The sequence below is a fragment of the Scyliorhinus canicula genome, chromosome 8 (genome assembly GCF_902713615.1).
Source record: "Scyliorhinus canicula chromosome 8, sScyCan1.1, whole genome shotgun sequence".
Classification (NCBI taxonomy): Eukaryota; Metazoa; Chordata; class Chondrichthyes; order Carcharhiniformes; family Scyliorhinidae; genus Scyliorhinus; species Scyliorhinus canicula.
Window position 1 is genome coordinate 54,364,218 of NC_052153.1, and position 26,655 is coordinate 54,390,872.

General features: G+C 45.2%; 1 protein-coding gene and 1 non-coding gene across 10 annotated transcripts in view; one reads left to right on the forward strand and one right to left on the reverse strand.

The window, feature by feature from the left end:
* LOC119970269 (sodium/potassium/calcium exchanger 2-like) overlaps positions 1–26,655 on the reverse strand; it is a 360,708-nt gene that overhangs the window by 157,582 nt on the left and 176,471 nt on the right. The window lies entirely within an intron of this gene.
* On the forward strand, positions 24,739–24,810 carry trnad-guc. The gene has a single exon. It is a non-coding gene; the product is annotated as a tRNA-Asp (tRNA).

Consider the following 26,655-nt stretch of genomic DNA (forward strand, 5'->3'; position numbering starts at 1 on the left):
TGTTCCAGAAACATCTTTGAATTGGTCTATATATATGTTTCTGGAACATACCTCTTTCCAGGAGTTTGACCCAGCAACAGTGGGGACTTGCAGGTGGTGTTATTCATGTGCATATGTTGCCCTTGTCCTTTTCGGCGGTAGAGATCACGGGTTTGGAAGGTGCTGTAGGAGGAGGTTTGGCAAGTTGCCGCCAGGCATCTTGTAGATGGTACACGCTGCTGCCAATGTGCATCGGTGGTGGAGGGAGTTAATATTTAAGGTGGTGGATATGCCAATCAAACAAATTTCCCGATTGTCCTGGATGATGTCAAACCTAGAGTGTTGGAACTGCACTCATCCACGCAGGTGCAGAGTTTTCCATCAGACTCCTGATTTGTGCCTCGTAGATGGTGGACAGGCTTTGGGGAGTCAAGAGGCGAGTCGCTTGTTGCTCTTGTAGCCACAGAATTTATATGGATAACCAATATAAAACCAGTAGAAATGCATGTCTCATTATGTAAAAAGAATAGTGGAGCCTGGGGCTAAGCCTTACCAAGGGTTCACTTGGTCAAAGTTTGAGATCCATAAGTAACTTCAACACAGATAGATTTGCAACAATAGTCTGTACAAATTAGCTTCCATTATAATTTTGTATATAATGGTAACATTTAAATGATAGAACTGAAATCAATGAAATTTGACTTTGACAAGATTTTCCCAGAAATCGGTAAAGGCCGATGGGTGGATGGACACGGCAGCATTGAAGCCAACGTATCGCAGATCGGGGCCTCTGATTCGCCCGCCAGCAACTTAGTAACCGGAGAATCAAGGCGCCATTTATAAAGGTGCCAAAGCACAAAGCAGTTCACCTTGGACCCCTGTCCCAAGGCACTGCCTCCTGGCACTGCCCCCAGGCAGTGCCAGGGGACAATACCTACGCATGACCCTCTCCACCCTAAGTGATGCACTCACCCGAGTTCCCCTGGGAGGTCTGCTCGGCAGGTGCATTCCTGGGAAGACCGATCATGCTGTTCTGTCATCTTGCTGACATAAATGAATTTTCCAGCCGTGGGGTCCAGGATGATTTTCAGGTGTAGGGGCCTGGTATGGATATCTCAATGGATGCAGATGGCGATCCCCATGTTCCCCAACCATGTGTTTCTCAGCAGCGCGCCATTCGCTGGCAGTGGGATTTCCCCACTGCCAGTCAATGGGATTCCCCATTGAAACCACCTCACTCCACCAGGAAATGAGGTGGTGGGCTGGTTTGGGGGGGGGGGGGGGGGGGGGGGGGGCTGCCAGTGGGAAGAAAATCCTGACAACCGGAAAAATCCGGCCAGGGTTTCAGGCTGATATCAAGTTAACCACAGAGGTTATTTGCACTATTTCATTCTGCTGGGAGGTGCGATTTGAACAACATTTCGGAATCAACTAGACGTACTCTTATTCATTTGATGAGATTGTAGTTATTCACATAGCATAACCTTCTGGGAAAATTCATCAAATTTATGATTTAAATTCATGGCAATGTCAGACAATGTCAGATGTATCCATCTGTCTTAAGTTGCTCAATCACCATCGTAAAACCTTTATAGATTGCAAATGGGACCTTCAGAAAATTAATTGCTAATAGAAAGAGGCGAGAAGTGACCCTGGCATGAGATCATAGAAACAATTTTATGGTTCCTCAGCTATTTCTTCCACACTTAGAACCTGAATTTAAATAAACTATATTTAGACTAGCTTATTTCAAGGCAATCAACTGTCGAGTATCACTCAACAAACTTGCAGAGGTTCTATCATAAAATCATTAATTCTTCAATATAAACATCAGTCACCAGCAGCACAGAGCTGCCAGTATCTGCCGCACAAACATTACCAAGTACAGGATGACTATGGAATCCTTTAAAACTACTCCTCACAGTAATGCACAATTTTGTCCTATGATGGACTCCACCCAATTAATTTAATCTTCTCTGAGAGATTAAAGATGAAACATGTAACTTCACCTTGACCCCCCCAAAATACTCCAGCACAACTCCAGAATGTCAATCTAACATTTAAGCCTTTATCCTTTGAATATGTTACATTGCTCAATGACATTTGCATGATCCCTAACAGCAAAACAGGATTGAACTCCAGTGTGTTTGATCAGCTACATCTGTACTTTTCAGTCTTGTTCTAACCAGATATTGATCCAGTATTTTTTTTTTTAAAGTTAATTAATACACCATTAAATTATTTTGATGGGATTCTGTTCCACCAGATCTCCTACGCTATTTTACACACCTCCATACCCAGCAACCTAACAGAATAGATAAGCTGGCGCAGCCTCAAAAATGAGGTTGCTAATTCCAAAAACAGTCCTGAATGTAGCCTTGATGGGTGAACTAATGATTTGTACCAAACAGTGCAGCAGCATGGCAGTTGTAGGCAAGGTTTGATAGATTTTTCTTCAAATAAGTACAATTTCGACAATAGCATATCCTGCAGTAGCAGTGAATTTATCTCGAACTCCATTAGTAAGTCAAGATTTGGACTTGTCACGTGTACTAAGGTATAGTGAACAGTATTGTTCTGCATACAGTCCAGTCAGATCATACCATACATGAAAAATATATGACATACGATAAATACTAGGGTGAAACATAAGGAGTGTAGTGCTACACAGTAGAGAAGACGTATAGAGAGATCAGTTTAGTCCATAAGAGGGTCTCTCAGGAGTCTGGTAACAGCGGGGAAGAAACTGTTTTTGAATCAGTTAGTGCGTGTTTTCAGATTTTTGCATCTTCTGCCTGATGGAAGAGGTTGGAAGAGAGAATAACTCAGGTGGAAGGGATACAGACAGTAGTGTGTACGACACTTTGCTTCCTGAAGTCATGATCCACTGGGTTCTCTTATCTCACTCCTGTACTCTGACTCATCCTCATTTGAGATTCAACCCACTCCGGTCGTGTCATCAAACTTGTAGATGGAGTTTGAGAAGAATTTTGCCACATTGTTGTGTGTATGGGGAGTAGTAGGGGGGCTAAGTATGCAGTGTTGCAGGGCCCCTGTGTTGAGGACTATCGTGGTGGTGGTATTAATCCTTACCGATTGTGGTCTATGGGTCAGGAAGTAGAGGGTCTAGTTGCAGAGGTAGGAGCCAAGTCATCGGCTTTGGAGTTTGGATAGGAGCTTGGCTGGAATTATGACATTGAAGCCGGAGCTGGAATCAATGAATAGGAGTCTGATGCAAGAGTCCTTGTTGTTGAGATGCTCCAGGGATGACTGTAGGGCCAGGGAGATACCGGTGGAATGAGAAGTGCAATGGATCAAGGTAGTCTAGGAGTATGGTGTTGATGTATCTCGTGAACAACCTCTCAAAGCATTTCATAATGATAGATGTCAAGGCCAGCAGAGGGTAGCTGCTGAGGCACGTTGCCTGGTTCTTCTTTGGCACCGGTATGATAGTGGTCTTCTTGAAGCAGGTGGGAACTTCGGAATGGAGTAGGGCAGTTGGTCCATGCAGGAGCTGAGTGTACGACCAGGGACCCCATCAGTACCTGTTGCTTTCCGTCGGTTTACTTTCACGAAGGCTAATCGGACTTTTCATGCTGTCACAGTAGGTATGGGGTGTGTCGGAGGCTGTTGGGGCAGTTGAGACTGGTTTGTGAATTTCATGCTTGAAATGAGCAAAGAATGCATCGAGTTCATCGGGGAGCGGTGCTCTGTTGCCAGAGATTCTACACGGCTGCCTTGCTACTCGATGAGAGTCTGTGTCATTAGTTTGTGTCTCTAGCTTAGTCCAGTATTGTCTCTTGGCGTCCCTGATGGCTTTGCGGAGGTCATAACTAGATTTCTTTTATGGGTCAGGATCGCCCATCTTGAACACCTCAGACTTGGACTTCAGTAGGGTGCGAATCTCCCGATTAAACTACGGTTTGCCCTTGGGGAACACACGTACTACCTTCTTTGGAACGCAATCTTTTACACACTGGAGGGGCAGCACGTTAGCATTGTGGATAGCACAATTGCTTCACAGCTCCAGGGTACCAGGTTCGATTCCGGCTTGGGTCACTGTCTGTGCAGAGTCCACACATCCTCTCCGTGTGTGCGTGGGTTTCCTCCGGGTGCTCCGGTTTCCTCCCACAGTCCAAAGATGTGCAGGTTAGGTGGATTGGTCATGCTAAATTGCCCTGAGTGTCCAAAATTGCCCTTAGTGTTGGGTGGGGTTACTGGGTTATGGGGATAGGGTGGAGGTGTGGGCTTGGGTAGGGTGCTCTTTCAAAGAGCCAGTGCAGACTCGATCGGCCGAATGGCCTCCTTCTGCACTGTAAATTCTATGATAATCTATGATACTGATGAAGTCTGTGGGCTGGTGGTATACTCGTTTAGGTTCGCCGCTGAGTTCTTGAATATGTCCACAGACTCCAAACAGTTGCTTAGGAGCTCTTCCATTGCCTCGATGAGCACAGCCCGACCTTTTGTTTTATAAACGCATTTTATTCAAACTTGTATCAAAGTAGGCTGCAGCAAATAAACACTCCAGGAAACATTCTTCCCAACAATCAACTATACAATTTGTACAGATTTTTGTCCCTTTTCACCCCTCCTCCCCATCACCCACCCCCCCACGACAAACAGCTCCTCAAACATGGTCACAAACATCCCCCACCTTTTCTCGAACTCCCCTGCTGTCCCCCTTAACTCATACTTTATCTTCTCTAACCGCAGGAAGTCATACAGGTCACCCAACCATGCTGCTACCCCCGGTGGCGATGCCGACCACCACACCAACAAAATTTGTCACCGTGCATTCAGAGAGGCGAAGGCCTTCCTCCTCTCCATGAGCTCCGGCTTCTCTGAAACCCCAAATATCGCCACCAAAGGGTCCAGGTCCACGCCCTCCTCCACTATCCTGGCTAAGACCGCGAACACTCCCGCCCAGAATCTTCCCAATTTTCTACAACCCCAAAACATGCGCGCATGATTTTCTGGCCCCCGCCCACACCTCTCACACTCATCTGCTCCCCCTTGAAAGAACCCACTCATTCTCGCCAGAGTCATATGCACCCTGTGCACCACCTTAAACTGTATCAGACTCATCCTTGCACAAGGAGGTCCTGTTTACCCTTCACAGTACCTCACTCCATACTCCCCAATTCATCTCCAATCCCAACTCCGCTTCCCATTTCTCCTTGATCTTCACCACCCACTCACCTCCCTGCTCCCCCAGCCACTTATATATATCCCCAATTCTACCCTCCCCTTCCCCATCCGGAAGCAGCAGTCGCTCCAGCGGGGTGTATCCCGGCAATCTAGGGAACCCCTTCCAAACCTTTCGTGCAAAGTCCCTAACCTGTAGATACCTGAACTCACTACCCCTCGGCAGCTCTACCCTCTCCCTTAGCTCCTCCAGACTGGCGAACCCTTTCTCCAAATACAAATCCCTCACCTTGACCAGCCCCACTTCCCTCCACCTCCTGTATACACTATCCATTCCCCCCCCGGCTCAAACCCATTATTCTCGCACAGCGGCGTTAGCACCAAATCCCTTCCCCCCTAAAATGCCTCCTCAGCTGATTCCATATCTTCATCGTGGACTGCACCACTAGGCTCCCTGAATACCTACTCCGAGCCATTGGCAATGCTGCCGTCACCATAGCCCTCAAACTAGACCCCTTACAAGATTCCTCCTCCATCCTAAGCAGGCCTATAATCCTTCCCATACTCTCCAATGGATCCGAAACATACAGCAAGAGTTCATCAGCATAGAGCGACACCCGATGCTCCCTCTGTCCCCTCAGTATCCCCTGCCACTCTGCCGACCCCCTGAGAGCCATCGCCAATGGCTCTATGGCCAGCGCAAACAGCAGCGGTGACAGTGGGCACCACTGCCTCGTACCCCTGTGTAAGTCAAAGCTTCGTGAGCTCATATTATTCGTCCTCACCCTCGCTCTTGGTCCCACATACAGCAACCGCACCCATGCCACAAATCTCAGCCCAAACCTTCCCAAAACTTTGAACAAGTACCGCCACTCCACCCGAACAAATGCTTTGTCTGCGTCCATGGACACCACCACCTCCGGTGCCAAAGCTCTTGACGGATTCATCACCACATTCAACAGCCGTCTTATATTACTCGCGAGCTGCCTGCCCTTCACGAAGCCTGTTTGATCTTCTGCAACCACCCCCAGGACACAATCCTCCATCCTCCCCGCCAACAGCTTAGCCAATACTTTCACATCCATGTTCAATAGAGATATGGGTCTATACGACCCACATTCCACTGGATCCGTCCCTTTTTTTGGGATTAGTGTGATTACTGCCTGCTTCATTGTCTCCGGCAACTCCCCCTTCTCCAGTGCTTCATTAACCGCCCCCAACAGATGTGGTGCCAGGTCTCCCGCAAATTCCTGATAAAATTCTGCCGGGTACCCATCCGGCCCCGACTTCATACCCCTGATACTATCCAGCACCTCCCTCAGCCCCAGGGACTCGTCCAATGCCTGCCTCTTTGCTTCCTCCACCTGGGGAAATTCCAGCTTGTCCAGAAACCACCCCATGTCCCCCTCCTCGTCTCCTGGGTCTGCCTCAAAGTCCCTGGTAATACTCTCTAAATGCCTCATTTATCTTCCCTGGCTCTGACACCACATCCCCGGCCCGAATGTTCAATATTTCCCTGGACGCAGCCTGCCTCCGCAGCTGGTGCGCCAGCATGCGGCTCGCCTTCCCGCCATACTCGTATTGCATCCCTCTTGCCCTATGCAGTTGCCCTACCGCCCTTCCCGTTGTCAGCCTGTCAAATTGCCCCTGCAACTTTTTCCTCCTCGCCAATCCCTCCAAGGTGGGCACCCTCGAATATTCCCTGTCCACCTCCACTATCTCGCTCACTAGACGGTCATGTTCTGCCCTCCTTTCCTTCTTCGCACAAACCATAAATGAGATAATTTCTCCCCGGACCACTGCCTTCAGTGCTTCCCAAAAAATGCCCGGCGGCACCTCCCCATTCTGATTGAACTCCACATAATCCATAATCGCAAACCGCACCTTATCACAAAAACCTCCATCCGCTAGCAACCCCGAGTCAAACCTCCACCCCGGCCTCTGCTCTCATCCCGTACTGAACTGAATATCCAGCCAGTGGGGTGCATGGTCCGAGATAACTACCCCGCATACTCTGCCCCCTCCACCCCAACCAAAATCTCCCGACTCACTACAAAGTAATCAATCCTCGAATACACCTTTATAGACGTGTGAAAAGAAGGAATACTCCCTTCCCCCTCGGTTCTGAAAGCGCCATGGATCCACCATACCCATCCTCTCCATAAACCCCCCCCAGTTCCCTTGCCATTCGTAACCTACCCATCGATCTGGGGCTCGATCTATCCATCCTCGGCTCCAGGACACAGTTAAAATCTCCTCCCATGATTAACTGGTACGTGGCCAAATCTGGGATTGCTGCCAGCAACTCCCACATAATACCCATATCATCCCAACTTGGGACATACACATTTACCAAAACTACCGGTGCCCCTCCCAATACCCCACTCACAATCACATATCTCCCACCTGGATCCCTCACCTCCTTCATGTCATGATATGCAAACATACAACCAACGAACACTCAGAATAGGACACAACCAATGGGCAGTCAGGACATTCTGAGGTGACATCACCACAAGGGAGCATGACATAAAACACTATAAAAGGGATGAGGCACTCACACCCTGCCTCTTTCCACAGACAGACATTGAGAGAGTTAGACAGGGTTGATCAACAGCATCATACCCCAGCATGTGGCTTAGAGCAAGCTGGTACAGTTAGACTGAATTACTACAGTTAGATTAGCAGAGAGTCAAACTTATTTGAGAACTGTGTTAATAGTTTAATAAACACGTTGGACTCACTTCAGAGTCTGGAGCATCTTTTAGTTAAGACTGCATCAAGTAGCAGCCTGTGTTATCCGAAGCAAACCCCGAGTGAAAAACCTGCCCGACCCACCCCTTCCTTAATCTAACCTGGTCCTTCACACGGAGGTGTGTCTCCTGCAAAAAGACACCTGCTTTCAAGCTCCTGAGGTGTGTGAACGCCCGCGACCTTTTAAACGGCCCATTCAGTCCCTGGACGTTCCATGTTACCAACCTTACCGGAGGCTTGCGCCTCCAATCCCCTCTACCATCCGTCATCTTCCCCACTTAACTCCTGCCCCTTTAATTCCACTCCGTACCTAGCCCATCCCAGATGGCCCCTTTCTTCACCCTTGACCCACGTCATCTCTCACCCCCTGCCACATCGCAGAAACTCCCCCCCCCCCCCCCCAACTTCCCCTTTTCCCCCATCCCCCGGCCACCCCTCTTGGCCTTCTCCCCCACCACCTCACTTCCATTCACCAGCATAACCTTCCAGCGCGGCTGCCCCTGCCCAAAGGCACACGCTAATGGCATCCATGAGCTTGCCCCTCACCCGCCTGCATGCTGCAAGAGACTGAAGCATAAAACTGTTTCAACTTTCCAGCCAAACCTCTCACTGTTTTCTGCTGGGTCCGGTGATCAGAACACATACCATTCCAGGGGTTAAACTACTCACCTAAAATTCACCTACGCCTTTTCATCAAAATTCCATCCGGATCTGGGTAAAAAGAACCCTTCTCTGTGACTTTGAACAGGAACAGCCCTTTATGTGACCAATTCACTCCATGGTCACAAGCGGAAGTGTAGCCTGACCTTCTTAACTGGATTCTCCCACTTGGAGGGAGCGAGAAACAGGTTGGACTAAGGAGGTAAAATTCAAAATTGACAAGGGAGGGCAGCACGGTGGCCTAGTGGTTAGCACAACCGCCTCACGGCGCTGAGGTCCCAGGCTCGATCCCAGCTCTGGGTCACTGTCTGTGTGGAGTTTACACATTCTCCCCGTGTCTGCGTGGGTTTCGCCCTCACAACCCAAAAATGTGCAGAGTAGGTGGATCGGCCACGCTAAATTAATTGGAAAAAATAATTGGGTAATCTAAATTTTATAAAAAAAATTTTTTTTTTAATTGACAAGGGGGCTTTGCATGAGCTGAAGATTCCGTAGAGTGAAGGATGATGGAATAGTTGAGCTTGGAGGTGATAGCATGGATTTGAGTTTGTGGTAAATAGGCTCAGGTAGAGGCTGGGGCAGGCAATATAGCACAGCTGGAAGAAATGGTATTTGTGATGGAGACACAATTAGGTTAGAAACGGAGTTCAGATTAAAAGGAATCTAATTAACCTGACTAGAGGAATCTATGGCAAGGCTGTAGAATTAGTGCCTGGAATCAAAGGCAGCGGTTTTGGTATTTCTAACACTTAACTGCAGGAAATTGAACCTCCATTCAAGGTTATCGCACAACAGTGACAGTGGAGAAGCTGGTAGATTGGTCGAGCTGGGTGGCATCAACATACAGATGGAAGCTGACCCCATGTCTGTGGATCATGTTCTTACAAGTCAGCTTTTAAAAAAAAAAAAATCTGTTCATGGGATGTGGGCATCGCAGGCTGGGCCATTCCTAATTGCCCTCGAGCGGGCAGTTTAAGAGTCAACCACACTGCTGCGGGTCTTGAGTCACATTAGGCCAGACCAGGGAAGGACGGCAGATTTCCTTCCCTAAAGGGCATTCGTGAACTAGATAGGGTTTTAACGACAATAGTTTCATGGTTATCATTAGACTTTTTATATTCCAGATTCTTTTTATTGAATTCTAAAGTCACCATCTGCAGTGGTGGAATCGAGCTCGGGTCCCCAGACCATTACCCTGGGTTTCTGGTTTACTAGTCCAGTGACAATGTCACTACACCACCGCCTTCCTTCGCTGACCTGCAATGGCTCCTATTTCCCAGGAACTCAAATTTAAAATAGTTATCCTCACCTTCATATCAATTCTTTCCCTTATACCCTCCCTACAAGCTCTCCCAGCCCTACAGGTCTTTCCCTGAACTTTGCATCTTTAACATTTTTCCGTGGCACATGGACATCACTGACAATGCCAGCATTTATTGCCCTTCCCAAGTTGCTTTCGAGGTGGTGGTGACGAAGCAGCTCCTTGAACTGCAGCAGAACATCTGGCGTAGGCACACCAACAGTGCTGCTAGGGAGGAAGTTCCAGGTTTTTGACCCAGGGATGATGAAGAAAACGGGTTATCTCCCCAAAGCAGGATGGTGCATTATGAAATGAGCTGATGGCAGAAGCCAGTGAAGACCTCCTGCAGTGATGTCAAGGAGGTGAGATGATTGGCTGCCAACAACCACAGCCATCTTTCTTCTGTGCTCTGTAGGACTCCAACCAGTGGGAGAGCTTTCCTACCGATTCACATTGACCATGGGGGCCGTGATGTCATGGCAGAAGGCAGCAGCCCACACGGCATTACTTCTATTAGTGGGGCTGTATTTGTGCTCGTGCTGGTTTTACTTTCTGGCAAAGACAAATAAGCTCCACAACAAATTCCACTGCAAGCTCTCAGCAGCATAATTGATGCTGAGATTGGTACAATATCTGCACAAAGTGTGATCTGGAGACAATAAGTTGCTATCTAAACACAGGCTCGTTCTTAAATGTGGTTTACAAGTTTAACAAAAATGTTTCCAGAAAATTGTGAGATCATGGCCACAGACTAATCAATTACAATCCTCCTCAGGGTCATTCCACTGTGCACTGCTTACTGCCAAAGCTACAAGCTGTCGTTTCATTCTGAGTTTTGATTTATAATTGCACTGCGTGGACGGGTAAAATCAATTATTCTGGGATGGATGCAAGCCAGGTACTTCCAAACTAGTGCTTGCACCCGAAAATAGGACAATCTGGACTCATACTTTATCGGAACATTTCAATGAGGATAGTTACAAAATTGATTCCAAATACAGAGTTGTCAAGTGTGGGATAACAATTTCTGGGCTGGGTAGGACATAGGACTTGGGAGGAGTCAGCCATTCGGCCCCTCGAGCCTGCTCCGCCTTAACTGATTTGATTGTGATCTCAACTCCACTTTCCTGTCCGCCCACCCCCAATTATGCTTGACTTTTCTGTCTCAAAAATCTACTCTGCCTCAATAAATTCAATGGTCCAGCCTCCACTACCTTCTGAGGAAAAGAATTCCAGACAGACAGAGGCGGCACGGTAGCAGTGGTTAGCACTGTCGCTTCACTGCTCCAGGGCCCCAGGTTTGATTCCCAGCTTGGGTCACTGTGTGTGTGGAGTCTGCATGTTCTCCCGTGTCTGTGTGTGTTTCATCTGGGATCTCCTTTTCCTCCCACAGTCTAAAGACGTGCAGGTTAGGTGAATTGGCCATGCTAAATTGCCCTTAATGTCCAAAGGGTTGGGTGGGGTTACTGGGTTACGGACATGGGGGCGGAGGTGTGGGCTTAAGTGGGATGCTCTTTCCAAGGGCTGGTGCAAACCCGATGGGCCGAATGGCCTCCTTCTGCACTGTAAACTCTATATCTACTATGACTAACTGTCCAATTAGAAATGAACAGGAATATGAATTAGTCCTAATGTGAATTCCTATTTGGCAATCACCTCATTGTCTTCCACACCAGATCTAAACAGGTTCAACAGCAGTTATCCTCCAGTTGTTCTGTCCAATGGGCAGATTGGCTACAGGTAACGTGCTAGGATGAAACCTGGAGGGAGAAAACTGATACTTTTCTTGATCAATTAAATGTTCTCTTTAAATGTTTCTCTTGCATTTGACCATTTGTAAGTAAAATCAAAACACTGAACTTTCGCCATCAGGCTTAGATGTATGTTACAGCTTTTTATTGTTCATATTTATATTTCATATTAGGTTTGAGGCCTAAAAATAGATTCTGAAGTATGCTCTTGACAAGTCTGTATCAAAGCAACTAATGGAAAATTGTAAAATGACTGTGTTACTGACTTAAAAAATGTAATTAAATAATTCTGTTCTAGTCAACTTTCTTTTAAATCAAATTAATGAGAATTACTACAATAAAATCAGTTTAAAAAAAACATAAAGGTGCATAACATCTTGGAATTGAAAAAGAAAAAAAGTCACAAGTGAGATGGCTCGGAGCAATACCAGGGACAGTAGTAATGAAGAACAAAGTGTTTATTGGCAACTAACAAGGGCAACTTATGTATAGGAAAAGTCTTTATATAGGTGTTAATGCTCTGGCTCCCCGGTTCACTCTGGCCAGGTCATTACTGTAGTGATATGCATCATTGTATATACACAAGGGGTTAATGTAAATACACTACAGCTAAGTAACCACTAGAGGGAGCACCAGAGATGTCATGACATGCAGACACACAACCAATGGGTCATTAGAACAGGACACAACCAATGGGTAATCAGGACACCCAGAGGTGGCATTACCACAAGGCGGCACTACACGTCCCATATAAAAAGGACAAGGCTCTGCCTCTACCACCGGCAGAAACCAAGAGAGCAGGACAGGGTTGATTATCAGTAACATCACACCCTAGCACATGGTCGAGGGCAAGCTTGTATAGTTAGCAAAATAGGCTGAGTTACTAGAGGCAGATTAGTAGAGTGTCGAACTCATTTAAGAGCATTGTTTATAGTTCAATAAACATGTCAAACTTATCTCAAGAGTCTGGAGCATCTTTCAGCAGAGCTTACATCAAGTGGCAGCTTATGTACTAGCAATAACATAACACAACAATCACATGGACCTTTGACAGCACATGTCTTAAAGCAGCTGTGCTATTACATCCCTCTCCCCCTTTAGCCCCTCAATTAATGTACAAACAGGCTACATACAATAATTATATACAATACAAGACTGGGGAATACAAGAGAAGACCGTCCAAACAGTCCAGAGCATTAATAATCAGGAGATAGAGAACAAAAAACAAAGAAAATTACAGCACAGGAACAGGCCCTTCAGCCCTCCCAGCCTGTGCCGATCCAGATCCTTTATCTAAACCTGTTGCCTATTTTCCAAGGTCTACTTCTCTGTTCCCAACCCGTTCATATATCTGTCCAGATGCAGTTTAAATGATGCTATCGTACCCGCCTCTACGACCTCCACTGGCAAAGCATTCCAGGCACCCACCACCCTCTGTGTAAAAAACTTTCCACGCACATCTCCCTTAAACTTTTCCCCTCTCACCTTGAAATCGTGACCCCTTGTAATTGACACCCCCACTCTTGGAAAAAGCTTGTTGCTATCCACCCTGTCCATACCTCTCATAATTTTGTAGACCTCAATCAAGTCTCCCCTCAACCTCCGTCTTTCCAATGATCTACTCAACCTTTCTTCATAGCTAGCACCCTCCAACATCCTGGTGAACCTCCTCTGCACCCTCTCTAAAGCATCCACATCCTTCTGGTAATGTGGTGACCAGAACTGCATGCAGTATTCCAAATGTGGCCTAACCAAAGTCCGATACAACTGTAACATGACCTGCCGACTCTTGTATTCAATACCCCGTCTAATGAAGGGTCTTGTGGACTGTCTTAATCCCCCAAATTGGAGATAATGAGGTCGTCACTCTTTGCAGAATGTTCCTGAGGGTTAACCAACTTTTCAAGGATTTTCCCTTCTGTAGCTATCTCTTGGATTGACGATGGGGCTTCTGAGTCTTCTGGATCCCCTTAGATCTGGCTCTACCATTGGAGTGCTTGTGCTGGCCACTGGCTCCAACTGTTCCAAGATTGGGATCCTGGTCCCTCGGCTTTTCATGTGGTCTGAGTGTTTCCTTACCGTCTCATTTCTGACAAGGTCCAAGTCACCTACTGTGAAAGATCTGCCCCCTTTTTCTGGAGTGTATTGCTTCCTCTGGGAGGCCTGCTGTATCTCCACCTTTCCCGACAAATTTGGGATGACCAAGTCTAACCGGGTCCTTAAACGATGGCCTATCAGCAGTTCTGCTGGTGTGATGACTGTGGTATCATGGGGGGGTGGTATTCTAGGACAAAATAAAGCTGGCCAATGCAAGATGTAGTGGTCAGCTGGACTGCTTCTTCATAGCTGCCTTGAAGGTTTGTACAGCTCTCTTGCTAACCCATTTAAGTTAGGATGATAGGGGGCCATCTTGGTATGGCAAATGCCATTTATTCCAACAAAAGGTTGAAAAACCTCACCAGTGATGGGGGTGCTATTGTCTGACTTACCTCGGGGAGGCCATACATATAGCAAGCATCCGCCACAAGGCCTCCATGGCTGCCAAGGTTGTTATTCCCATTTCTTAAACCTGCAACCATTTGGAATGAACATCGTGAAGTCCACATGTACCCTTGCCCATGGGCACCCAAACCATTCCCAAGGTATGGAGGCTAGATGTAGGGGGGCATGTGCTGCGTTTGGCACGAGCTGCACTGACACACGATGTTTTCAACGTTCTGGTCTATGCCAGGCCATCAAGTGTATCTAGAAGTGAGCATCTTCATTTGGCCTGGATAGCTTCTTGCAACGAGGGCTCTCGACCTGGGCGTGACACTACCACTCGGGAACCCCAAAGTATGACTCCATCCTCAACCACATTTGTACTTACGAGTGAGGTATGGTTTTAATTGGTCAGATTTGCTGTGGTGTCTGGGTTCCATTGGCAAGTTGTCCAAAAAGTTCAATACCAAGACAGTTTTGAGGTACCGGCAGGGGAGCTAAACACATTGGAAGTGGGAATTGATTCAATCCATCAGAATTTAAAATCTGTGTACTGGCATACGCCAGCAGCAACAAGGCCCACCATTTCACGTTGTCGGACACGATTGGCGGTATTGGCTTATCCTCACCAAGGAGCCCATGCAGGGGCTTGTGGTCTGTTATTATTGTAAAACTTGCCCGTAAACATACTGGTGAAATTTCTTGACCCTCTAGATTACGGCAAACCTTTCCTTCTCAATTTGTGCATATTTACACTTGGCATCAGATAGTGTTCTTAAGGCAATTGGCCTCTCCGAGCAGTCATCAACTGTATGGGGTAGAACTGCCCCTATTCTATACAACAAAGCATTTGAGGCCAGAATGATGGTTTTTCGGAGTTCCAATGAACCAGTAGGCACGAAGATTGCAAGACCTGCTTAACTTGTTGGATGGCTTGCTCCTGAGGCTCATTCCAATGCCAACGCTAGCTTTTCCAAGGGCATATGCAACAGCGCCAATGTCGGTGCGAGATTAGGAATAAAGTGACCGTAATTGTTTACTATCTCCAAGAAGGACATTAATTCTGCCACGTTCTTAGCTGCTGGGACTTCTCTTATGCTCTCACATCTTCAAGTGGGTGTAGCCACTTTGAGGTAACACAGTAGCATGGACTGCAATGGTTCCAAAAGGCAGCTCACCACCATCTTCTGAAGGGCAAATGGGGATGGGCTAGCGATGCCCATATCCCATGAATGAATAAAAAATAAAGTAGCATCCCCAGTCCAACAATTCAGTCCACTAAAATTATCCCTATGTTAATAGGAGGGGCACAAGTGTGGACAGCTCCAGTAATATCTGAAAATGAACAGGAGAACAAATATCTTTAAAAAAAAAACTACCTTCAAATAAGCACTAGTTCAAATCTACGAAATGTGTTGCAAACTTAAATATGATTTGGAGCTCCCTCCAAATGTGGCTCTTTTTAAGAATGAATTTTGATGCCATGTTCGATTATGTATTTCTATCTGAAACTTAATAACACCACACTTCTCCAAAAGCATTCACTCTAGATTTGTTCTCGGAAATCAACATATTGCCCATTACTCCTGCCCGAGGCAGCACTAAATTAAAGAGGGATACAACGACCAAGTATGTGTCCCTGGTGTTCAATGCTCTGAGTCTCAGAGCAACTGGCTGCAATATAGAGGGCAGTCAATTAAAAAAAGGGACACATCTGTCATAATTATTTTTTAAATCTTGGGTGGAACACAGGTTTTTGTTACACTGCAAAGCCTTGAGGTTCATTACCCCAGCTGTGCAATAAATGGCAATGATTTTCACCCGAATTATCCCAAACCCTGGCAAGTGAGATTGGATCAATGGGATGATCAGGGTATAAAAATAGAAAAAAAACCTTATTATCTGTTTGTATAAAAAATAATGAATGTTCCAATTTCTTTGATTGCTGGAACTTACTGATCATAACAAATCATATTGCTTTGGCAGCAGCTGGCTCCTTAAATCAGATAAAGGTCATAGTGAAGACGTTGGTACGAAGAGAAACGGACTATTTGATACACATGGTCAGTCGGTCAAGGTGACCAGAAAAACAGTGAGGCCTAAATTTAGCAGTAGCAAATGATAGCCAATTAGCACTGAATTTTCAAATCAAAGATCATTGACGGTAGTGCTGTGCTGCACAAAAATCTTGACGATTTGTGTTAAAGAGCAACACAGCTGTGCTTTAGTTACGTGCCAGCTTCCCGCTACTTTGAAATTGCAGGCTTTAGACGGCATATCCTGTAGATGTTTCAAGGTGCAGTCCTTTAGGACCACCACTCCAACATGGTCAGTTACTAGGGTCCTGCAATTCGGGTCCAACTGAAGGTTGTAATTGTACACTCTACTGCAAAGACAGTGCTTTTCTGTGTGCTTATATGGATGTGCAAAGTTCTGCTCCTTGAATTCAAATTAAATCTTGAAGGAAAGCTAAACCTTGTTCCCAGTCCAATGTTAAGGTGTTTAAGTAAATTCTGTAACAAGATCTCCTGAACTATCCTTCAAGGAACTTATCCAACAACATTAGATTAGACTTTGGAAGCGAGGAAGATTAAGGTCTGCAGGGAACAGATACTGAATTCAGATGAAGGTGAAATAAAGGCTCAAGAGTGCAGGCTAAAATCATTTCCTTTTCAAGTATAGATCCAATACCCTTTTGAAAATTACTATTGATTGTTTCCACCAGCCTCAGGCAGTTCATTCTGGATTGTATGGACTTGCTTTACAATAAAACTTACACCCACCTCCAGGACTTTCCGCCAATCTGTCTTCTGGTTAAGGTCCTTTCTACCAGCAGAAGTAGTTTCTCCCTACCTGCTCTTTCAGAATCTTTCATAACTTTGAACATCAAGGCCAATAAAAATGTATTTGTAAATAATGCATCCATTAAGGAAGAGTAGTTTACCTTATTACAGATATGTATTTTTAACAACATCATCTTTATTTTGGACAATTTGGAGTGCTCATTTCTGGTGGTAGGTTTTCAATCCATTTTCCCATTTTGAAAGCTTTTATTTTCTCCCCTTCCATTCTTAATTCAATCCATCTGGTTGATAAACATATTGGTCCATAAACCTGTGATCTTGTCCTGTTCCTTTAACTATGTCAGAGAGACACTGGTGATCTTGCAGATCGTTTACGTTTTTGTGAGCATTTGTATTGGCACCCACTGTGGCTGGTGGAATGAGGAAAACCGTGCAGCGGCCAAATGTTAGTCCATAAAGTCTAGCTAGAAATCTTTTACAAACAATTTGAAATTGGCTTCTACAGGAAGTCTAATTTCTCTGGGACCCAGTGAGTGCTTCAATGTCCTGCATGTACTCTTGTGGACCCCACTTCTGTCCAAAAAGGTTCCTGCGCACCTACCTCTCTTCAGATATACAGATCATTGGAGCCACCAGTGGTGGTAATGCCACCCTGCAGATTCTGCTAGGTCAGGTTGCAGAAGGGTGGATCCGAATGCTATTGTCTAATTCCCTGCCCACAATTACACTGCCCTGAGCCCGAAGGAAATTCAGAGCCTTAAGCTGCCCACACCCTCCTGAAAATTACAGCATAGATGAAGGTCATTTAGCTCATCATATCTGTGCCAGCATTGGCTTCAGTTAAAGAGCTATCTACTCTGATCCTATTTCCCCATTCTTTCTTCATATTCTTTTCGATTACCTGTATTGCTTTTTAAATACATATCCAATTACATTTCAAATTATGTCATGGTCTTTGCTTCGGCAAAGTAGAATGCATTCCACATTCCAGTAACCCTTTGCACAAGCATTATTTTTACATTTCTCGGTTTTTCCTAATCATAATGTGCAGCATACCAATTCACCAACACATGGAAACAACCTTTAAATCGCTTATCGTGCCAAAACCTTTGATAAATTAAAAAAGTGTTTAGTCTTAACCATCAGAATTTCAATGAAGAAAGCTTCACTGTGTTTAAAAACCAAATTCCCATTTGTTCTGTAACACTTTTTCTATCTGCAACCCCACCTTTAAATGTTGCTACTCTTTTGTTATTTGTCTTTCGTTGTACTTTTAAATTGAGTAACTTTTGTATTAGCCCCTTAATTAGCCTGAACCCAGTAGTTATCATTAATGATATGTCTCTATATTGCCCAAAATAAAAGGTCCTTGGCTCCCTCGATAATTCAGCAAGTGTATCCAGTGGATCAGAGTCATGAAGGCGGATCAAGTTTCAAGTCCCTGTCTGCCAAGTTAGCAGACACTAGCCAGAAATTGGTAGTGAGTGAAATAAATGTCTCTGGGTTGCAGAGGGAAAACATTCAAGCGTTTTCCCTTCTGCTGGCTATCCTGTAACCCTCTCCACTGGTGAGAGCAGAAGTCAGGACCACGTTGTGAAGCTCACTACATTTGAATACTAATGACAGTCAAGGTTCACACATGAACAATGGCCACATGGATCCTGGAGTATGAATGTATCCCTTCAAGAGTCATCACCTTCTATTGTAGGTTGTTCTATTTTTAAAATCATAATCTGGGAAATTCTGTCCAAATGACTGGAGATGTAACGAGTACTGCGTCAAATAGAATTTAATAACTGCCAAATCCAATATATGGGGTGCAACAAAATGTATCAATTGTTAAAAAATAATCTGTATCGTCACAAGTAGGCTTACATTAAAACTGCAATTAAGTTACTGTGAAAAGCCCCTAGTCGCCACACTCTGGCGCCTGTTCAGGTACACAGAGGGAGAATTCAGAATGTCTAAATTACCTAACAGCACGTCTTTCGGGACTTGTGGGAGGAAACTGGAGCACCCGGAGGAAACCCACGCAGACACGGAGAGAACGTGTAGACTCCACACACACAGTGACCCAAGCCGCAAATTGGACCTGGGACCTTGGGGCTGTGAAGCAACGGTGCTAACCACTGTGCTACCATGTTGCCCTTTAGACATACATCAATAGGAAAACAGCTTTGCAAATATTTCAAATAATTAATGGGCCTGAATTGTCTGTGGTCATGATCTCCTGGAAGTGTTTGCAGTGCATGATTGGCAACTTGGAATTCAAAACTTCCTGAGGTCAGGGGCATTTAAATGCATCAGGTGAGCACTTACATAAAGCTCGACAGTGCCACTGGACCACTTGCTTCACACGAGGTGGGGGAAGGGAAATCATTCCTGTTGGATGCCAATGTACAAATGAACCCACATGGCCCCAGAGAATATTCAATATCATTTGTTGAAATGGTCATTTATTTACTCATGCTAACCTCAATAGTAAGGCCTGCAATAATGCTGGATGCTTGAAGTGAACACGTGCCTTATACCATGTCGCCAGGTTGTGAATGATAGGAAATATGTTGCATCTCCATCATTGGCATGTTATTGCTAACCTCTCATCCATATGTGAGTGGAAGAGTGGTTTTGAACACTGGTGGAATTTTTACAGGGTGGGGAAATGTGACTGGAGCCTGTCCTAAATTCTGCACCACAATAGGAGAGGAAATTTGGGCTTCAAATTTAGAAACAAAATATCAAAATTTATGTTGATGTGCAACAACCATGTCTCTTGACCAAAGTAATCTAGCCATCTCAAAAGGAGCCGAATTCTAGCAGAAATTGCCTGGGAACTTTTTTTGATTTGATGTCCAAAAATCATGACTGTTTCTCTTTAAAGTATTCCATAACACATTTAAAAATAATTTTGTGATCTGGTCAGTGCCACTGTTGCTAAACAGCTGGCTTGTAATGCAGAACAAGTCAGCAGCGCAGGTTCAATTCCCGTACCGGCCTCCCAGAACAGATGCCGGAATGTGGCGACTAGGGGCTTTTCACAGTAACTTCATTGGAAGCTTACTTGTGACAACAAGCAATTATTATTATTAAGGAATATGTGCCAAAAAACAAATAAAACTATGCCATCATGCATTTGGAGTAGCCACACAGTAACAATGAAAGGTTAACCAGTATCAGATTCTGGTAAACTCTCCAATTCGCTAGAGCAAGCAGTAATTAGCAGCCTATGAATGTTACTTCCAAGGCTGCACAACTCTGGGTGAGCTCCAGAGTCATTCTAAAGTATGGGATCATGGTCATATGAAGTTACTCAGCATTATTCACATTACTAGAGTGGTTATTTAGTGACGCACACAAAATGTCCACTCTCTCCACGATATGACAACATTTACAGAATTTCCAGCAGGCAATATAGACGTTGAAAGCTGTTGTTCTTTTTTAAAAATAAATAATCTTTATTGTCACAAGTAGGGTTACATTAACACTGCAATGAAGTTACTGTGAAAAGCCCCGAGTCGCCACATTCCGGCGCCTGTTCGGGTACGCAGAGGGAGAATTCAGAATGCTCAATTCACCTAACCTGCACGTCTTTGGAACTTGTGGGAGGAAACCGGAGCACCCGGTGGAAAGCCACGCAGACACGGGGAGAACGTGCAGACTCCTACAGACAGTGACCCAAACGGAATTGAACCTGGGACCATGGCACTGTGAAGCCACTGTGCTAACCATTGTGCTACCGTGCTGCCCAGAGAGAGAAAAATACTTTGAACTGAATATACCTCCACAGACTTTTATTTCCTGTTAAGTTTTAAAACCCATAGACCATGCTGAATAGGCTATCCATTACTTACTCAGTTTTAACATTTAAATACGTTCCACTTGTCATATTGTTCACCTCAATTTTTATGTTGGCAAATTTCACAAATGCCACAATACTTTTTTCTGTATATGAATCATCGTAGAAACCCTGCAGTGTCGAGGTAGCCATCCGGCCCATCAAGTCTGCGCCGACCCTCCGAAAGAGCAATCTACCCAGGTCCACTTCCAGGCTCACCCTGCCCTGTCCTTGTAACCCAACCTGCACAATTCTGGACACTTAAGGGGCAATTTAGCATGGCCAATCCACCTAGCCTGCATATCTTTGGGCTGTGGGAGGAAACCCACGCAGACACTAGGAGGAAGTGAAAACTCCACATAGACAGTCACCCAAGGCTGGAATCGAACCCGGGTCCTGGCACTGGGAGACAGCAGTGCTAACCAATGTGCCACCGTGCCGACAGTGATCCATCTGACATCAAAACATTTGTCCACGTTATCAAGTCTATTGCTTTCAGTACAGCTTACCATCCTCAAATAAAGCAGAAAATGTTGGAAATTCTTAGGTGGTGAAGGAAAATGTTGCAAAGATTTGTCCAATGGCGGGGTTTCCCGGCCGATTACCTGAAGAGTCATTGGAGAAAGCATCAAGGCCGATACTGGCTACCCCGTAGCCATTTAATGAAACAAGGAGTGGTAATTGGCTGGGAGATGGGACTTGCACATTCAGGACGAAGTCCCAACTCAGGGAGCTTGTGGCCAAGAAACTGCAATGGTCAGGATTGGAACTTCAAGTCATCTCCAAAGTGTGGGGGACTCAGGGTGGCAAGGGGAGGCGAGGCCTGGGTAGTGGCAGGAGCCCTCATGGGTCTGGGGGGGGGTGAAAGATACCTTGTGGGAAGGGCCACCTGATGTTGAAAGGAGACCGTTGATGGAGGATATTCCCCCACCACCCGAGGAGGGTGACTTCTCAGGCTCCTGTCTGGCACATTCCTCTCCTCTCTCTTTCCCTTACCCCCCCCGGAACTCCTCCCACCAGCCTGAAAATTGTGGCTGGGCAGGAAACAATGGGCGGCACGGTAGCACAGTGGTTAGCACTGTGCTTCACAGCACCAGTGTCCTAGATTAGATTCCCGGCTTGGTCACTGTCTGTGCGGAGTCTGCAGTCTGCACGTTCTCCCAGTGTCTACGTGGGTTTGCTCCGGTTTCTTCCCAGAAGTCCCGAAAGACGTGCTGTTAGGCGAATTGGACATCCTCAAATCTCCCTCCATGTACCCGAACAGGCGCAGGAGTGCGGCGACTAGAGGCTTTTCACAGTAACTTCATTGCAGTGTTAATGTAAGCCTACTTGTGACAATAAAAATTATTATATTATTAACAACCCTAAATGGTTATTAATTGCTCCATTTGAAGGACTAATTTGGGGCAAGAGAGAACAGACTGGCCTAGGCCTCACCCATTCCAGGGTAAAAACATGGACAATTCGGAGCAGGCAGGAACATGGCGGGAAGGCCATCCAAGGAATTTTAATAGCCCCCCCCCCGACACCACCTGCCAGCAAGGGAAAGTAAAACTCTACCCAGAGTTAGCATTTCTGGGCTGTCATCATTTTTGAGTTCAGCAGGAAGGTCAATTGTCCCTCAATGGTAACTCCGCTCCTCGCACCACAGATGCAGAATTTTCTGTTCCCATTTCACTTTTCCAGCATCTGCAGTATTATGCTTTACTACCATCTTCTACTTCTATAACTCTGAATTGCACAAAGTACTGCCACTTCTTCTGAACCAAATTTAAATCAACCATCACATCTCCCTTTGCTGACCTACACTGGATGTAATTTAAGATACTTACCATACCCGTGGTATCACTCTAGTTAATCTCTACAATCCCCCGTAGCCTTTCATCTCTTCCCACAGCCTGCTAACCATCACCATTCTACCAAAGCAAGGTGCAGGCAAAACAGCAGAGCAGGAAGAAAAACGTTCTATTCCTCCGTAACTGACACTTGGGGGAATCCTAAATTTTGTTAAGCATACGTTTTCACCTTTCAAGACATGAATACTCAGCCTTTTACTATTATGAGAATGGAAATTATTCTAGCTCGTAAAGTATGACACTCACGCAGTATGGATGACGGTGACAAGCATTGCCAAAATCCACTGTGCATCAACTTTCCAATTTCTACTAAATAATAATTCATGAATTGATGTGAATGTCAGAGTAATATTTGCTCTGGTGCTGTATCCAACTAGTCCTGTTACAATTTGTAGGAACCTTTTTTGTGTGGTAGCCACATGCTCCTGAAATAAAATTCAGGTTACATTCTGGGCATACGTTGAAAAGTCAAAATCAGTTGTGTATAAATAACCAAGATAACAAAAATCTAAGAAAAACTCAATAGTGATGCCCATTTTCTCAGCATGCTCTGTGAAATTCTTCATTTGCCCCTCTGCTTTTCCTTCCTCCTGCAAAACAAATATGCCAGGATCGCAAGTGGGATTTGTTGTCAAATATATTTTGCTGAAGCGATTACTCGTACAAAAAAATGACCAGATCAAGGCAAAGTGTTTGAATATGTTTAGGAATTAATAACTTTCCCCTTTTTTAATTTCTAAAATATGCTTACGTTAAACCTCTTTAGACTTTTGCAGACCTGACACCACTTGTGCCGGAAATAAAAATAGGTGCAATGTATATGTGAGTGCAACATTTCCTCAGAGGGTTGGTCCTCCCTAAAGAGAGGTATATCCTCTGATTAACAGCTCCCCTAATGGGAAGGATAAAACGCATAGCCCACCATGCAAGGTTGGGATATTTACAACTATGCCTCAGTTGGCAGCGCTTTGTTCATGGGTCATGGGTATTGGTGGTTGAGCCAGCATTTCTTGCACATCCCCAATTGCCCTTGAGGGTTAGTCAACCACATAGAATCACATGTAGGTCAGACCAGGCGAGGATGGCAGATTCCCTTCCTGAAAGCACATTAGTGAACCAGGTGGGTTTTTTCCAAACAGTCGACAATGGTTTCATGGTCATCATTAGACTACTTTATTAAAATTTCACCTTCTGCAGTGCGGGGTTTGAATCTGGATGCCCAGAGCATCACCCTGGGTGACTAGGCCAGTGACAATTATCACTATGCCACTGCCAATCAACTACTGAAGATTAATGGGCAAGGAATTGAGGGAGGTCAGGAAACATTTGTTGGAAGGGAGGAAAGAGAGGGGAGTAGTCAGGACAATTCTCCCCCTCCTCCCCCTTACCCAGAATGCATAGAAGTGGGTAGTTGCGTTCAGTTCATGGTTTTATATCAATTATTTGAATATAGGCTTAGGAGAAGGTGTCAACATTTTCAGATCACACCAGAGAGGAGGTATAAATTAATTTTTTGGAAGATCAATGGAAAGTGTGACCAGGGTCCCAGGTTCGGTTCCCGGCTGGGTCACTGTCTGCGCGGAGTCTGCACGTCCTCCCCGTGTGTGCGTGGGTTTCCTCCGGGTGCTCCGGTTTCCTCCCACAGTCCAAAGATGTGCGGGTTAGGTGGATTGGCCATGCTAAATTGCCCGTAGTGTCCTAAAAAGTAAGGTTGGGGGTGGGGGGGGGGGGGGGGGGGGTTGTTGGGTTACGGGTATAGGGTGGATACGTGGGTTTGAGTAGGGTGATCGTTGCTCGGCACAACATCGAGGGCCGAAGGGCCTGTTCTGTGCTGTACTGTTCTATGTTCTATGATATTGGCTGGATTGGGAATGGGTTAAAAGTGGCAGGCAGGATTCAATGTTGACAAACGAGAGTGAAACAGCAGTCATTATACTGTGAATGAATATTATACTGTGAATGAAGAATTTCTTTTGGTTAGTATGATAAAAGGATAGGACAGACAGGAGGGATAGAGTCAAGACTCTGTCCAATGGTTGGAGGATTGGCAGTAAGGGATAATGTATAAAATATGAAATGCAGGAGATTTAGAACAAGGGACAGAAGAGAATTGAGAGGTTGTGGACATCGCCTTCAGTGTTGTTTTCTTTGATTGAAATAGCAAAAGTTCTCCTCGTTAGTATAGTGGTTAGTATCCCCGCCTGTCACGCGGGAGACCGGGGTTCAATTCCCCGACGGGGAGTTTGTACCTCTCCTGGAAGAAAACGGCAATCCTTAGGGCAGCACGGTGGCCAAGTGGTTAGCATAACCGCCTCACGGCGCTGAGGTCCCAGGTTCGATCCCGGCTCTGGGTCACTGTCCGTGTGGAGTTTGCACGTTCTCCCCGTGTCTGCGTGGGTTTCACCCCCACAACCCAAAAATGTGCAGAGTAGGTGGATTGGCCACGCTAAATTGCCCCTTAATTGGAAAAAATAATTGGGTAATCTAAATTTAAAAAAAAAAAGAAATAGCAAAAGTTCTGAAGACAATCTATTCCACAGCAATGAGATTTTGAATAATATTAACATATCCCTGCCCTATCCAAGGTTCCGGCTCACCATCTATCCTGGCCAATTTTGAAGATTCAGATCTTTATAATTTTTGCAGAGACGGCAACCCCAGAAGGTGGTCACTTCCGGAGGCCCACCTACATTCCTCTCACCCTAGCCACTCCCAACATTCACTAATGCTCAACTTGACCAACATTGCAAGTCTGTCTGCTTTCCTCTGGAGATGCCCTGGAATTGAACCCGCTTCTCCAATCTCACCACCTCAGCCAGAATCAGGTCCATTGCATCAACATTCAAGATTAGAACTATTAAGTACAAAGAGAAAAGGGGGAGGGGGTGATTTCAAACTTTTTCTCATCGTGCACTACTTTACTAACATACAACCTAAGCATATCTTTGGTACTGACATTTATTGAAGGCAATCCCATCCAAAATTAAATGAATACACTGCAATGGTTGAAATAATAACTGCACAATGACTTCTTCCAGGAGTCGAGGCTTGGTGAGCACCTGCAGCTGGCCCAATGTTAACTATTTTAGCTACTGTACATGTATACATTTCATGCCATACCATTGGGCACAGCTGCAGACAAGAATACCACACTGTTATATATTTGACCCAGGAACAAAGAGCTTCGCACTGAGTAATGCCAGTGATCATCACAAGTGCATATGAGCAATCAAGTCTGTAAAGATTCTATCAGTCGAACAGGCAGTTCTTTGGAGACTCAAACAAACAAAGTGTTTAAAGGTGAAGCGGATGAACAAAACAATCATTTCAAAAGCATAAGATGCTGGGCACTTGCTCAGTGAAGGACAGATGACAGTCTGAGAGGATCACAACAGGTGAAAAATCCCTGCTCTCTCTGTAATTATCTTTTCATTCAATATGCGCTGAATCCCAAAAGCCTTCCATCTAATCTTCTAAGCTTATTCTATCAGGAGTAGATATTAATGAAATAGAAACAAGTACAGGAAAAAAGATTGTACAGATTGCACTAGGGTGAACAGTCATGTCAGTGCACCACCAGCTCCACTGACTGATCAGTATTTTAGTTTATAATTGTATTCTCATGCAGCATGCCATCTGTGACTATACAATAAACTATAACAAATATTATTAAAAAGCTTAATGAGCAAGGCCAATAGATGGAGGCCAGCTTTTTAGAAGCAGCGAAGAACATCAGTCTCTGCTGGAATTGGAAGTTCTTTCTATAACCTCACTGATGCGAGCAATATTGTATCGCTTCAAATATATCACTTACACCATCTAGAGGTCAACTCTTCATTAAATCCGGTTCCATTTTCCTTTTCCAAACATATTTTAAAATCCCTGATACAATTTCTTTCGCCTTACGTTACATAAGTGGAGGATGAATTACATTCAGCGTGCATACAGCGAGATAAGAAAAACCCTTGTGGCAACCCAATCCAATCCCATATTGCTTCCTCAGAGGACTTTTAACTTGGTGGGGGTGGGGAGTGATTATGAGAAATCAGTTTGGTTTCAGGCCTTAAAAAATGTTTCTCCCCAACCA